The following is a 17,192-nucleotide window of genomic DNA, read 5'->3' as shown; positions in this document are numbered from 1 at the left end:
GTCTTTCAAAAATTATTTGATCATATTACATGATTTTTGGAATATTTCATCTTTCTTCCATGACTGGTGGGATATCATACTGACATTTTTGTATTTTATTTTAATTGCTGCCATAAGTGCAATTCTGAATATGTACCAAAGATTTTACTGAGTGTTTTTATTTTTGGATTTTTTTTTTTTTTTTTTTTTTGAAGAGGTAAAAAATACTATTTATATTTTGTATACCACTTAGAAAATGTATTAAAATATTTGGTAAATTTTTACTTTTTTTTTCCCACCTTTAAAAGCACTTTTAATGGCTTTCGGGTATGCTGAAAACAAATATCACAATTAAATTTGGCACAGACAAGTAGTTTTCTGGATATTAGGACATTTTTTTCCAATGCATTACTTAATGAATTTCAGTGGCGTTCGCCATTTTTAACGGGGGGGGGGGTGTAACATGCATGCACATTAGTACTTGTTCAAGTGGGAAAAAACATGGCCACCAGGGAAAACGAGGGAGCACATTGGATAATAAAGATCTTGTTATCCAGAAAACTACTTGTATGACCAAAATTTAAATTTTCAGCATATCCGAAAACCTATAAAAGTTATCATTTTAAAAGGTGAAAGAGGTGGAAAGAAAATTTTTTAAAAAGTACCAAATATTTTGTTAATGTTCTTCTGCAAAGGTTAGTGATTAAAAAAAAAAAAAGATGAACGTTCCTGAATTTTTGAAATGCGGATTGGTTATTTGTATTATTATTCATCGGACTACTGTTCTCATCTTCAGTGTGATTTTCACAACGTTTTGGTCAATATAACCTCCGACCTTCTTCAGGTGTATCTTGTTGAACTCGGGAATTTGAATAGAATTTCAAGTGCAACCCTTTACTTCACGAGAGGTAGTGTGCTCTTGTTCTGTCAGCCATGTCTGGATAGAGGTTCTAAATAATTCGTAAATGTATTTTTTTTCTTTTGGTCACCCACATTGAGGATTGAACCTTCAATCTTCAGGAGAAGGTCACTTTTATGTACTCTAACTCTTGCGGAAAATTCTCATACGAATTTTATGAGCCTTAAACCTACTTTTATTTCGAGTTGTAAATATCACCATTTATTACTGATTATTACTATGTATTAATGTATATCTATCTCTATACCTATTACTTGTGTATATTAATGTTTTTTACTTATTACTTGTATATATTATCTATTGTTTATAATTACAGAATCCCATATCGAAACGTTATGAAAATCACACTCAACATCAGAACAGTAGCCCAATGAATAATACAAAAAAGATGAAATACAAAATTATATAAAAATTATATAAAAGATTTTTTTCCAAAATATATTCGTTACTAGGTGTACCCACACAGCGTTGCCCGGCATCTATTATATTATTTAAATAAAATTGAAAGTTAAATTTAATTTATGACTGTAAATCTATGTGCTAAGGTAACGTTGTTTGAATCTATAAAATTATTTGATATAAAAAGTTTCAATCTTCTAATACACGAGGATGCTAAAAAGATTTTTTAAAAAGACTTTATTTGACAGTTAAAATTCGTATAAGTTTCTTTGCAATTTTGAAGGATCCCGAAGTAAACGAAAGCATTCTGATTGATTTCATTTCGTAATTATTTAATATATATTTTTTTTATTTTGTTAAATCTTACTTTATTGGATTTTTGATTTCAATAAATATTCGATTAATAAATAGTACATAAATGTTAAAAATTAGGTGCTTGCGAATTATAATGGGATAAAAAAAAATACATGTGTAAGTCACATAGGGAGTACAAACACAGGGGAAATGGTTCTTCAATTTTATTAGTGCAATTTAGTTTCAGTTTCAGGACAAAAATAAGAATTGCTTCTGCCTAGACATACTCAGGTATGCTGAAAACGAATATCACATTTAAATTTGGGGCAGATAAATTATTTTCTGGATATTAAGAACTTAATTATCCAATGTAATCCTTCGTTTTTACTGGCGGCCAGGTTTTTCCCAAGTGAACAAATACTAATGCGCATACATGTTACAAAACACCTCCTCCCCATAATAAGAATGGCGACTGTTATTGAAATTCATTAAGTAATACATTTGAAAAAAAAAAATGTCTTAATATTCAGAAAACTTCTTGTCTGCCCCAAATTTTAATGTGAAATTTGTTTTCAGCAAACCCGAAAATATATAAAAAGTTGTCAAGTTAAAGGTGAGTGTTGAATTGCAGTTAAAGTAAAAAATTACCAAAACTTTGGTGCTTATTCAGATCGGCATTTATAGTGAAAAACAAAAATTAAAAACTATATTGTACTTGTTACGGAATGAAGATTTTATAGCACAAAAATTGATCAAGTATTTTTATTTACAAAAAACAAATTTACTGTTTTTTACTGATAAGTGACATGTGAGGTCATGTTTTACTAGACAATACAATAAAGGGAGGTAATCAGTGATTGTTTTGACAGTTTCCACATGCATTTGGGTTCTCTCTGCTTGTCTACCGATTCGTTGACCGCTTTTTTCACCCTTATCGAAACAATAAAATCTGATTAAAAATAAAACTAATTTATCAAATTACCTGATTTTTGGAATTTTTCATTCTCGTCCCATGACTGGTACGTACATCATACAGACATTTCTGTCTTTTCTTTAATTTTAAATTATGCCATAAGTACCAATTTGAATAAGTACCAAAACTTCTTTACTAACTGAAGACAGAATAGTTTCAGTGCAACATCAGAAAAGATACTACACCTTGTTCCTAGCTAGGTATTGGGGTGAGGTAGGGGGGTTTACGTTTAAATTTTGATTGTGTTTGAAAGATAAAAGACCAAAAATAATGGGTTATTTGGAACTATTATCGATTGTTCTAAGGGAAATGATTCTGTTTTACTAAGATTTGTAAAGTTTTTCATACAATAATTTGGGACGCTAAAACATTCGAGGAATTGTATTATTTTTATAAAATTAATAACAGAAGATATAAATTTTATATTACAAAAACATTAAAAAAAAAAAAGAAAGAAAATTCTACAATTGCAAAGGAAATGTAATAATAATAACTATCTTTATACGTTTAAAAAGTTACAGTGAAAAATGTCATGATGATAACGAAAATTCGATGCTTGTTTATGGTTAAACCACAGCAGTAAATTTGGCAATCTTTATTAAAGACGTACGCAAGATGGCAGCCGCGAACGGATGTAAGAAATGGAATGGAATGCAAATTTTAACGAGTCGACTGTACAGCCTAGCATGAAAAAACAATAACAACAACTTAAGCACTGATCATCAACGCTCTGATCCCAGTCTGGCATCAACTGAAAAGAACGGCTTTTGCCTTGAGGAGGCTCCATGTTTTGAAAAGCTTCTGGGTCTGACCTTTACTCCGGATCTGAAATGGAACATGTACACCAAATGTGTTGCCAGGTCGCTGGAAAAATGGTTGGATCCTTCTATCGCTCCAGTAGACATCTCACTGCTGATACAATTCTCTACCTATATAAGAGACAGGTATGTCCAAGGATGGATGACTGTTGCCACATTTGGGCAGGAGCTGCTAGAAATATTTTATCCTGCCTTGACAGAGTTCAAAATAGACTTCATAGCCTAGTGGGAGATGCCCTTTTCTCTTCAACCGCTTTCCCACAGAAGAGACATTGCGAGCATGTCTCTGCTTTATTGTTATTTTCATGGCAAGTACTCATCTGAACTCCAATCTATGACCCTCCCCACCTGACCTGACTTTATGAAAAACACCTGTCTAGCTGAAACCACTATCAATAATTTCTACCACTTTATTTTTTTTTTTACACTTTTTTATACTTAAATGTAGATTTCATGAACAAAGCTTATTTCTTAAAACTGCACGCCTGTGAAATTCTTCTGTTTGCCTGCTTTCCAGCTGACTACAATTTGGTTATCTTCAAGTCCAACATAAACAAATTCTTGATGAACCGTCCCCTTAAGTAATCCAATTTACAAAATTTCCACTACTAACAATTACTATATTGTCCCATCGGCTATTGTACGCTCATTAACCCTTATCCTCGAGTGGCCTCCAGACCTTGACAAGTGGTATATGTATGTAAAAAGAAAAAAAAAGAAAAGAAAATTAAAAATAAGCGTGTTCAAATTTTTAATTACACTGTACTTGTTATGAATATGTTAATAATGAAATAACTAAGAAAGGATTGTTTTTTTTTTGTTTCATTTTCTTTTTTTGAAGATTGTAATGCCGGGTATGGGGCAACCAAACCAGCTGCCAACATTACCCTGCTTCTTATTGAAACCAACCGAGAGCTCTTTAGTATCCTTGCTGTTCCCTTAAGTGCAATTGTCTGAATCTCTTTTGCACTTGGTTCACCAGGAATATTAGTTAGGTAGGACTTCAGGTTCTTCTTCAAAACCTGTGACACCTATAATAACTGGTATGATTGATATCTCCCTAAGATTCCAGTTTCTTTTCATATCATACATGAGACCTTGTTTCTCCCTTTCAGTTCTGTTCAGATCTCCATCATTAGGGACACTCACTTCAACCAAGGTTGCCACTCTCTCTGACTTATTCCATATAACTATGTTAGGTTTGACAGCAGCATTTTCAAGGTAGGTAGCTGTAGGGATTACATGGTCGTAATGTATGGAATACAAGTCATTTCCAACTGTTCTTTCAGGTTGATGTTCCTAGGACTTGCTGTTACACTGGATGTTTAATTTTTTTACAGCATTGTTTATTTAATATTTCCATACAAAAAAATTATAATAGCAAAAAATATTTCTACATTTTTTTTTAAATTACAGGTTTTGCATAATTTTTATATGCAAGATTTTAATATTTTCCTCGCTTAAATGAAGGTGAAACTTTCGGCGTAACATAATTTTTATATAATATTGAACAATAAATTTTAAAAAATTTAATTTAAAAACAGGAACATAGAAAAATAAGTAAATAAAAAGTGGTAAAAATTATACAAACGTTCAGGATAGTAATGTACGGATGCACGTCCGGGCGGGGGGGGGGAGAGAAAAGTAGCACCCTCTTCCTCCCTTTTAATTACATGACGTCATTTTCACAGTCTTTCGTCACGGCCACCGAGAGTTCTTCGTTCGGCTGCCTGAAATTTTGGGCTTCCGTATATTCTGTGTTTACAAAACTTTAGTTTGTTGCGCTTTTGCAAACTGCAGAATCACTCGGGTTTGGGTCTAATTAAGCTATTTTTTGTACAAACAAGGTGTTTTATTTTATTTTATTCAATATCCTAGGACTTTACTAATTATCTTTGAAATAGACCCAAAAAACTAATATTTTTATCTTTTAAAGGGTTTTTACAATGAATTTATTTAACTTCAAAATTTAACTGAATTGGTTAGCTCGCCGTAAAAAACTTTTTTTTTTTCACGTGCACAAATATTTTTTTCCTTTTGGAAATTAGGGGCTAGTGCAGAGAGTGATCCGCGCTATTTTTTTTAAATTGTATTTCCAAGTTTAATTAAAGTTTTATGTTTTTTTATTCAATTGTAAAGTTGAAGTATAGAATAGGTACAAAACACCCTCCCCTCCCCATGTTAAGAACGGCTTTTTAAATAATAACATTATTTACGTCCGGCGGATCACTCTCTGCACTAGTACTGAAAATTAAGTTTAGTCCTTAATCTTTCAAATACAATCAAAAAAGTCGTTGGAAACCTACAAAAACATTATGATAAATCGGCTTTCAAAACTAGGTCCCCCCTATCTTTATTCGCCCATTTTTGCTCGTGCCTAATACCAAGACCGTCTTAAAACGAAGGCCACGCTATACACACAATCAAATCACGTTTCGCTTAGTCATAACCCCCCCCCCCCCCCAATGTAAACAGAATTTGTGTGAAATATTAAACAGTTCTTCTGCACGGTTAATGTCGGCGCATTCGCATTACTTACGGAAAAACGAACGGTTAATTAAACCGCAGAAACATCTGTTAAAAAAAATGGTAAAACTATACAAACACCGTGACAGCGAATTACCCCTACCCCTAACCCTAAACCCTAACCCTAACCCTAACGCTGTCACGGTGTTTGTATAATAATACCAAAAAAATTACAAGTTCTATAATTGAATGCCCCCCCAAAACAAATATAAAATGGTTTTTGTAAACCACTCGTGAAAACTTAATCGTTTAGATCAACTAAAAAGCATTAAAAACTACGTAAAACAAAAAAATGAACCACATTTTTGGAAAAATTTCTCATTTGTAATGTTCGCTAAAGATTTCTCCGCGATGTGACAAGTAACTTTACTATGCGAACGTATTATGTAAAAGTCTTAACGAACTAAAGCGGTGAAAGTGGCGGAAAATAGTCCCAGGGTCCAGGGGTTAATACCATGCAAACGGCAAATTTGCGACGGGGTTTAATGTCAGATTCGTTTTCAGCAGCGTCGATAACCTCTAATAAAACAAACTAGAATGGTCGGCGTGGTGTTATAGTTCAAATAAACATTTACCAAACAGAATACCTGATCGATTTACGTGATTTTTATAATATGACATTTTCGTCCCATGATGAATACGTACATTACCATTTTGGTATTTTTTTACGACTTGCCCCAGCGTAGTATAAACACTCACTAACCACCTATGTTAAGAACAGCTTTCGAGGTTGAGGGGGTGTTTATTCCGAAAGACGTTCTTAACATGGGGAGGGAGGGAGGTCGTAAAAATTTGAGGCACGTCGTAAAAATTAACGAAGAATTTTTTTCTGTATTTTTTTTTTTTAATAAGTGTAATTTTAAATAAACACCTAGTAGAGAGTTATCAACCGAAGTATTTTTTCTTAGTGTAATATTTTTTCTTGGTGTTATTAAAATTGGGATTTATTATTATTATTATTATATACATAAAACAATGGTGCTTCTACAGAATTTGAAGTTAAACTAAATTGATTTTTACCGAATTTAACCTAAGGGGGGATTAAAGCTTAAAAAAAAATAAAAAAAAATCAGTTCACATTCTGTAGAAGCACAACAAAAAATAATTTAAAAAAAAATTACATTCGATTTGTTTAGTTAAAAAAAATAAACAAAACCAAAAAAGCCAACGTCAAGAATTAAAACGGCAACATTTAGAAAATTATATAGAAATCATTAAAATCGAAATTATTCTTTGTTAAAGTTAAAAAAAAAATAATGAAATAAAACTAAAATAAATATTTAAAAAAAAAAGAGAAAAAAAAGAGAGATCTTAGAAAATATTACTTCGTTGTTTTTCCAAGGTGTGTGTAATGGCGAAAGCACTCGAGACTTACCAGATCGTATAAATAGATCGTCAATATGTTGTCCGTAAAGCAACCATGCAACGCGAATGAGCATTAAACAGAGAAAGAAATAAAGCAGAAGGGCAATAAGAACTCGACTTTGGACAGTGCTGACCACACACCATAAATGGTGACCCGGGGTGGAATGATGGTCAAGGGGGTCGCCTCCTCCGACGTGGTTGTTGTTATTAATGTCGTTGTTATTGTCGTCGTCTTCGGCTCCTCCGAATCGTCCGCTCCGTTTCACTCCAACCACCGACAGGAAAACTCCTTCAGCGCACGATAAAAGCCGATCCGGTTGAAAATAGTCGTACAATAGACGATAATACGTATCCAATTGGCCCAACTCCGACATAACAGGGCGACTCGAGGACAACAAATTCACAACAAATAATTAGGAAATAAAAAAAAAAATAACACAAACGTCGAGAAAATTCCTTTTCTTTTTCTTTCTTTTTTTTCTTTTTTTTTTTTTTTTTCTATTTAAATGTCGATCAACAGGAAGCAGTCGGGCTAACAGAAAAGACTCATTGCTATTGGTAGAAAAGAGAGAAAAAAAATGATTACCAATAACATCGATAAAACAAAATAAATCAGATATAGACATAAAAAATAAATAATTTAAAATAAATAAATAAATAAAATTTATTTAATTAAAAATAAAAAAAATTACCCCCCCCCCGACAAAAAATAAAATGTGTGCAAAGATGATTTTTACTGCAGTATCATAAAATTATTCAAATAATTTTTTTTAATATTTAAATATTAAAAATAGGTTACAGTTTTACCTACCTTACAGCTGTTTCCCTTCCCTAAACAACATAACCGAACGCCTGTTTCATGCCAGGTGTCTAAGCGTTTTTGTTTTTGTTTTTTTTGTTTGTGTATGTTTTTTTGTTTGTTTGTTTATTTGTTTTTTTATAATGATAGGAGAGCTCGTTGCAAAAATGATTAGAGAAACGCTCTCCGTTTTCACGTACGGAAGCACCGAAAAACACTAAAAACTATACGCATTATTGCTATTCTTTTCACTAAGAAATTTGGAGGTAGGTTAGGTACGTGCATTGATGCTGGAAAACTGATAGGGGTATATAGTTTTGAAAACCAGTTTATCATATTTTTTTGTAGGTTTCCGATTACTTGTTAGAAATGAATGGGGCCCGCAAATGGAGGATAATATTTAATGCTAGTAAAACTAAGCTGCTCTCCTTTAACAATTACAAGACGCCTCTCCAACCCCCTATATCCATGACAAATAGCACCCTACCTGAGAATTCTACCTTCAAACTCCTCGGCCTAACAATATGAACGGGAACAAATACATAGAGGACATTGCAAAGGCTGTTGCAAAGAAGGTGGGTTCCCTCTATCGAGCTATAAGACTACTCACGCCTGAGAGTATCCTGTACCTTTACAAGGCTACCATTCGCTCATGCATGGAGTATTGTTGCCACATCTGGGCTGGTGCATCTACCACTAGTCTCTCCCTCTTAGATAAAGTCCAAAAAAGAGTTGTCAATCTAATCGGTCCCACTTTATCAACTAAGCTCCAGCCCGTTTCATCGCTGCAATGTTGCATCACTGTGCTTGTTTTATAAATATTTTAATGGAATGTGTTCTGATGAACTCGTTTCACTTGTATCTCCTCGACATACATATCCGAGACAAACCCGCTTAGCAATAAGATCTCATCCCTCACCCCTTGTTGTTGTCCCTAAACACCAAAAAGCTTTCTATTCTTACAGTTTCTTCCCTCGAACAGCTACACTTTGGAAATCCCTTCCTGCTGCCTGCTTCCCTGGCTGTACTGATACGCAGAAGTTTAAATGTAACATAAACAAATATCTTGTTAATCTTTCCTAGACATTGCCCCAAATAGTAGCCCCTTACATCCAAATGGTGATATGCTTTGTAAGGGGTGAACATGTGTATAAAAAAAACAAAACTTCTTGATTGTAATAGAAAGATTAAAGCTAAAAGTTAATTTCCCAAAAGAAAAAAAATATTTTTACATGTGAAAAAAAAAAGTTATAATGAAAAAGGTTTTCATGGTGACATTTGGAAACTGAAAAGTTCAGTTAAATTTTTAAGTTAAATAAATTCATTGTAAAAATCCCTTGCGAAAATTACCTGCTTCATCATCATCAGAAGAAGCCTGATGCAAGTGGGTTATCGAAAGTTCCATAGGACACAACTTCTTTAGAGAATGTTCCTGAGTGCTGCCATTACTCTTTTGGGTCAAGGCAGACTTAACCATGCCATCCGATCCAGAGGTTAGGTTAATCACCCTTCCCAGTGACCAATATAGACACAATTTTATGGGATTTTTTAAATTAAAATAACATTTCCCAACCTTATAGTATTTTCAAAGTCAGACTGATAAAGATCCTGAGACAATTCTCATAAACTCAAAAGATATTGCTCATACCAAAGCCTTTAAAACAATTCAGGAATTCATCGCTACCAATTCCAAACTCTCAATAAGATCTTCCCTGTTAGGGGGACGTTCCTGGAAACAATTATTTTTCAAATTCAAAAACACAGAGTTTTTATACAAAGCATGCACAAATACATCTGAGGGTAAAATCACCTCCAACACTGAACCATCAGAACAATGATAAGTTAAAGGTCAATCGTTAACAGATCCCTGTATATTTGAAACAACTGTTAAGAAGTTGGAAATAATTCAACTTCTTACGTCCTATACGCGGTAATCTCCAAAAATACCGTTAGGGCTTACAACATGGCCGCCAGAAGAGTCAACAAAAAATTGCGAATAAAATATATAAAACTCGTAATTTCTGTTTTTAAAGTGGGTTGTCAATTTACTTTATGAAATATACTTCCAAAATAAACTATTACAGTCGTTTAAAACATAATAGAAGTATTATTTTTTATTTTTTAAAAACAATGTTTACAAAATGTCTACGAACGTGCATAGACATTTTGTAAACATTGTTTTTAAAAAATAAAAAATAATACTTCTATTATGTTTTAAACGACTGTAATAGTTTATTTTGGAAGTATATTTCATAAAGTAAATTGACAACCCACTTTAAAAACAGAAATTACGAGTTTTATATATTTTATTCGCAGTTTTTTGTTGACTCTTCTGGCGGCCATGTTGTAAGCCCTAACGGTATTTTTGGAGATTACCCTATAACCTTGAAAATGTAATTTTTGATGACCCATATTAATCTTTCCCACACACAACCATACCAAGCTGAATACAAAGTTATCATTTGGTGTTTAATTAGATGGGTATCAAAACTTCCCTTAAATGCATCAGACAAATGAACTTGTTTAACAATATCACATATATAATCAGAATTTTTTTTTTTTTTGTTAAGTGTTGTAGCCTTGCATGGTGTACTTTTACTTGGTTCGGCTATCACCGTGAATCAATTGAGCCGGCCCCACCCATTGAGTTGACCACATCTCGAATTGAGGCTGACCATGCCCAATGATTCGATGCTGCATGCACTATTCACAGTTCCAGTGATGTAGATCGTAGAGGTGAGTCTCAGAAACAGCTCAGCATCTTGTTTCACCATTTTGATCCAGGTCTTCAGCTGTCCATTGCAACTTTTCTTCTAGCCCTGCAGTGAGGCCTGGTCAGTGGCTTCACGGATTAAATCACCTTGTTATTAGTGAAGAGCGTGGCTAAACCATCGGAGGTGCTTTGTGAAGATAGATTGGGTGAGTGAGGACGTTTGCAGCATTTGCAGACCACAGCGTTGGGGAGGAATTGCTGCCAGTGGATCCGGAGGATGCAGTGCAGATACTGATGGTCAAAAATTTCAAGTTAGCATTGGTCAGAAACTTTCATTAGCCACGTATGGCTGTGAAACGTGGCCAATGAGTTTGAACAATGCAAATTTGAGGTGTTAGACCATCAGTGTCTACGCTGGATCCTCTGAGTTCGCTGGCAGCAATGTGGGCAACGCTGTGGGCCGCATGCCAGTAACCATCAAGATAAACACAGTGGTATAGCTAACAAAACGTGTGTTAGCAAAAATATGTTACAGAAGTACTCGTCATTAGTACCCAATAATGTGTTATAAATAACTATATTTATAGTCTCTGGATCAGTCCATTATTCCCGAAATAAGTATATCAATTTACCTCATGATATTAAGGGAGATAAATTGTGTGTGCATTTTGTGAGCTAGCACAATTAGCTAAACTGCAACAGGCGTCCTGTAGCCAGATGATAATTTAATATCGTCCCAGAGCATCAGGTATTTGTTTACTAGAAGTGGTGGTTGTAAACATATCAAAGAATTAACCATATTGATTTTTATTATAACATTTATAAAACTCTTAATCAACTAATTCATCAGAAATACGCATTTTTTTTATATATATAAAACTATTGGACCTGAACATTTTATTCTTCAGATATCTACTGTAAAAATATCAATTTTAAAAACTTTTTACGGCCACTTCATTGCATCAGGGAATCACTACTCTTCAGCACATCCATTTTGTTGACTTTCAAGCGGACTTCGAAGATGTGAGGTGACATGATGTGGCCCTCACTTGAAACCACACCAAAGACCATAACTGTGGCCGAAAACTTCATTGAGCTGTGCCCTCAAGCGTTGAACCATCTGGCAATGGTCATGTTGTCATAACTTGAATCGGTAGAGAGCATGAGTTGTACAGCAGCATATCTCAGCTCTCGCTTGTTAAACATTGTGTCACTTTCAGACATGATAGAAGACTCTTATCGCTCTTGGGCTTTGTACACAACTGTACACAACGGTCTGTAACAAAAAAGGAAAACTGGTTTTCATCAAACGGAAATGGAATCATGTCTTTTCTAGGGCGACAATTTTATCAATCCACCCTTTAATAAAAATCCCTCCCTTTCATTCTTCTTTTAGTCATTTGTCAGCAATATATCGGCCCTGTCGGTGGGGCATTAGAATACGCCGACTGCCCCCCTGCAGAGGATAAAAGTCCCTCAACGGGGGGGGGGGGTCCTGGATATGACCTTAAATTATATCCAGTAGTGAGGCCCCAGCTTTGTGGGCTTTGGGGAGTGTGGAGCCACCCTTTAATTACCATTGCTCCCAGATCCACTCTGACCCAGAGTAGTAGTACCTGTTAGGGTCCCAACTATGGGTTAAATAGAAACCAACAAATATATTCTATTAAAAAAATTTTTCTTCAAAATTTTTGGATTCGGCATTAAATAACCCGAAAAGGGTTGATATGCCATAAAACAAAAACAACCAACCAACCAATCAGCAATATATCAGGTTTTGTTAACTGTTGATTTTTCTTTGACATTGCTCTTATTGAAGTTTCACAATAATCAATATTGACCTTATTAGCACAATTGCAAATTTATTTATTTATTGATTGATTTTAGTGTTAGCTTTTGTTGACAATCTGTTGTTTTATACTCACGATATAAAATGACCTTATTAACTAATTAAAAAAAAGGTTTTTGTTCACACCAAAATCAGAAGAATAAGGTCTCTTTCATTTTGAAGATGGTTTGGTCTCTGTCAGTCTGACGTATGGCCTTGACCTTCATAATAGCAGGCCCAAACACTGAAAAAAAAATGACGTCACGCTTGAAGTCTTAGCAGGCAAGATCTGTCGAGCAGTCAAACTATCGATAATGAATGAGACCTTTTTACAAAAACATTAGAAAACTTAAAAACTTGCATTGAAAAAGGGAAAAATAAGAAACTCGATTTATACTGAAACTGAAGTCATTCAATATTAATTTTGAAAAAGAAAGAAAATGAGAATTAATTAAAAAAGAAAAAAGTTCTGTAAATAAACATTTTGTTGTTTCATTAATTTAAAAGATGTAAAATACTAAAATTCTTTTATTATTTACTTTAAAAATTGCATTAAAATAAAATAAAGGAACGCGATTCGATTAATACTAAATTAAATACTATTCAATATAAATTAAAAAGCAAAAACAAGCATTATGTATGTAAAATCAAATATATGAATATGTCGGTCTGTCAACTAAAGTAAATATCAGGTAACTCCCTCAGAGGAATCAGTGCTAAATAAAGTCTCAACTTTATCACAACCATAAAGCAGAATCCATACTTAGATATGATAGCTCCAATAGAGGAGGCAGCTTTGAATAAACCCAAAGTGAAAGGTTGGTTGGTTGTTTTATGGCATATCAACCCTTTTCAGATTATTTAATGCCGAATCCGGTGATTTTGAAGAAAATTTTTTTAATAGAGTATATTTGTTTTTTGCAAGTCAGTTTCTATTTAACCCATAGTTGGGACCCTAACAGGTACTACCACTCCGGGTCAGAGTGGACCTGGGAGCAATGATAATTAAAGGGTGGCTCCACACTCCCCAAAGCCTGCAAACTGGGGCCTCACCATCGGATATAGTTTAACGTCATATCCAGGACCCCCATTGAGGGACTTTTACCCTCTGCAGGAGGGCAGTCAGCGTATTCTAATGCCCCACTGACAGGGCCCCAAAGTGCAAGGAGATGAACTAAGGTGGAAAGTGAGACAAGCACTCAAGAATTTAAAGCCTCCAAAACCGAACCTCTCAAAAGTAAGAAATATTGGTTATTCAGTCACTGCTCAGTGACAAAAGCAATGTTACAGTGTTAAATGATATAGCAGAATATTCAAAGAAATTGTCAGATTTCATGGAATCTGGTGAAAAAAGAATCCGACTTTAGAAACAAAGGAAGCTGTCACTACTGATCCTCAGTAAGAACAAGGTCCTAATACCATCTGCAAAATATAGACAGTTAGTACAGCATTGCAGCAAGCTACCACATCCCTAAGATTCATAAGGACAGTATTCCATTAAGGCCCATTATTAGCACCTGAGGTTCAGCATGCCATCCATTGAGCAGATTCCTGGTAGATATAATCACCCCAATCATCATACATCAAAAATTCAGCTCACTTTGTGGAAATAATAAACAATGCTCCCAGCCCATTCCAACCAGATAGTGAGTCTAGATGTAATGAGTTTGTCCATGAAAGTACTCACTGATGAGACTGACAGTGGTAAGGGATAAGCTGACTTCTGATGCCTCACTTGCATCCCAATTGATAATCTAATGAAGTCGTTGATCTTCTGTGTAGAAACTACATACTTCCTGATGGGAGTTGATATATATCAGCAGGAAGAAGGTCTGGCATTGGAATCACCATTTTCCCCAGCACTTGCGAATACATACATGGAATAATACTTTGAGGAAATGGTATTAGGATCAACACCACTAAAGCCAACAATGTAGTAGCAATGTGTGAATGACACATTCATATTCTGGCACCATCAGGAAGATGTTCAAACATTACTAGACCATGTGAACTCTATCCGTCCAACTATGCAATTCATGATGGAAAAAGAACATAAATTATCATTCCTAGATGTGCTAATTACCCGCACTGGTCAGGGGGTTTATGTTATTTGTATACCGAAAGCTAACTTTTACTGGACAGTACCTAAACTTCAATTCCCACCATCCATATAATGTAAAGAAAGGAAATGTTGTAACATCGAGCAAAAGCAACAACAGTGCATATCAAGAGGAGATGGACAGTTTAAAACAAACCCTCCACCGAAACAACTATCCAGAGAACATGACATCAGCTCCAAGAAACCTGGACCAAATACCAAAGGACACCACTTAGAAAATCACCACAGTTTGTATTCCATACATGAAGGTTTGTCGGAAAAATTTCAAAGAATATGCAAGCAATATTACATCAGGACAGTATTCAGGAGTGATTCAACTATGAAATGTTCCTGCCTGTCATTTATTTATTCCGGCTGTATGTAGCAGTGACTACACATGAATAAACAGTTTTAGTTTATAAGATTTTTTTTATGGAAACATGCTTGTTTGACTTATAGTTTGAACGAGGATAATTTTTTTAAAAATGTTAAAAATAAAACTTAATCACAGAAATAATAAACTTAAAACATGAGTTTTTAATGGGATTTAATAAATTTAAAAGAAAGAAATGAACACATGATGGTTGGGCGTACACTTATTGACTCTCGATATCGAAAACTAAGGATCTCTCCAACATATATGAATAATACTATGACACGTTTTATTTATTACTAGCCTGGGTGCCTGGCGTTGCCCAAGTGTTTGGAAGTGTGTTAAGAAAAAAATAAAAACCGTCTTATTCCTGACTTGCAAAAATGGAGAAGCAAAAAAAAAAACAAAAAAAAAACAAATGATCTTCCTTGAAGAAAACTGCCCAGCTAAGGATGAAAGAATGAATGTTTTTAGCCAATTTTTTTTATATTTGTTGTCCGAAAGGGCGAGCTTTAAAACGATACTGATCTTGTGAAAATCCGTCGCCTCTGTCAAAAGTTTTAGGCAAACATACATACATACATACATTTAAACAGGCAGGCGAGATTTATATAACAGATTAAGAGAACAGACTGAAAAAAAAAAAAAAAAAAAAAAAAATCTAAAAAAATTATCTGTTTAATAGTTTTAAAAGATTAAATAAAAAAAAAAAAATGAATTTTCAACTTTCTGACCAAACTTTATTTATTTATTTATTTATTTATTTAGATCCTTATAAGAAAATATCGTATTGAGGTTGTTTTGAAAATAGAACAGAAATTTAAATTTCGTTCCGTTTTAATCATTTCTTTTTAAATTGCACATGCACCAACACAATCAGAACTAAGCGAAAGAATAAAATTAAACAGTCGTACTGTTTATATATATATATATATATATATATATATAAAGATTTTTTTATAAAAATAATTTTATTAACAAAAAACGAAATACAAAACAAAAAGGGTAAAAATTTTCCTTTAAGGCCTGTCTCACCCTAGAAGACGAAAATACATTTTTCTTGTAGATTTCGTTGTGCTAAAAACGAATCTGCTAACCGTTTCCGTCACAGAGAAATAGTTTTCATGATGTGAAAAGATTACTTTTTTTCAAAATGGATCACTTTTCTATATAAATTTAACTTAAAATGAGCACCCACTTTCTTGCCACCTAGTGAAAGGGGCATTTTTTTTTTTTTTTTTGCTAAAAGGTTTTTTGTTTGTTTTTTTTCTTTCATCTTTCATAAAGACGTGAGGATATTGAAGAACAAAAATAAAAATCTGTATGCAGATACATGTAATTCCTTATGTTATTAGTGGTAGCCATTTCTGTTTTTGGTTTCAAATTCCTATGATAATCTCATCTTGTATTTGTCTCAGAATAAATATAGTACTAGTGATCCTTATCCCTGGCATAAAACCAAACAGCATTTCATATATGCTGATATAAAAAAAATTGTTTGGCCTTAAAATGACCCCTAGCGTGGTTGATGAGGTCATTAAACACCAAACAAACTGGATTAGAGATACACATACGTCCTTCTTCACTGCATGTTATGTACAGTCTAATAAAGCAATGGTTTTCAAATTAGATGAAAAGACAACTTACAGTTAATTCTCCTAACTATCAAACTACATTTTATCATTTTATTGTATAAAAAAGCTTTATGAATAGAAAATATTGATTTTTTTTTGTGATAGGTGTGCCGTGAGAATTAAAAAAGAAAAGAAAGGAAAAGAAAACTCAATATATATACGCCATATTAAAAAAAAAAATTAAACCATGAGTTTTTTTTTTGTTTTTTTTTTAATTCTATTCATTTTTAGATAAAAGTTCAAAACAGATAATCACAATTACAGATTTACGTGAACTTAAAGAAATGTTGGCCCCGAATTTTTGAGATAAGGATTGATTATTCATATTATTTGAATTCTTCGGACTACTGTTCTAATCTTCAGTGTTCGGACTCCAGCTAGGCTCTGGGACATAGTTGCTGATTCTCTGTTTTGAATGTTACTTTTTACTGCCTTCATTCAGTATTGAACTCAACACCTTTGGGTAACTAAACT

General features: G+C 33.6%; 1 protein-coding gene across 1 annotated transcript in view; it reads right to left on the bottom strand.

Moving 5' to 3' along the window:
* LOC145277038 (UBX domain-containing protein 6-like) overlaps positions 1-8,237 on the bottom strand; it is a 28,253-nt gene extending 20,016 nt beyond the window's left edge. The window contains exon 1 of the mRNA XM_080128673.1: positions 8,085-8,237. The gene's annotated coding sequence lies outside the window, so the exon portion shown is untranslated. The remainder of the gene's footprint in view (positions 1-8,084) is intronic.
* Positions 8,238-17,192: the final 8,955 nt, after the last annotated feature.

The sequence above is a fragment of the Euprymna scolopes genome, chromosome 1 (assembly GCF_053919585.1).
Source record: "Euprymna scolopes isolate OS-2025 chromosome 1, ASM5391958v1, whole genome shotgun sequence".
Classification (NCBI taxonomy): domain Eukaryota; kingdom Metazoa; phylum Mollusca; class Cephalopoda; order Sepiida; family Sepiolidae; genus Euprymna; species Euprymna scolopes.
Note: the sequence above shows the minus strand (reverse complement) of the source record. Positions and strands in the feature narration are given on the sequence as shown.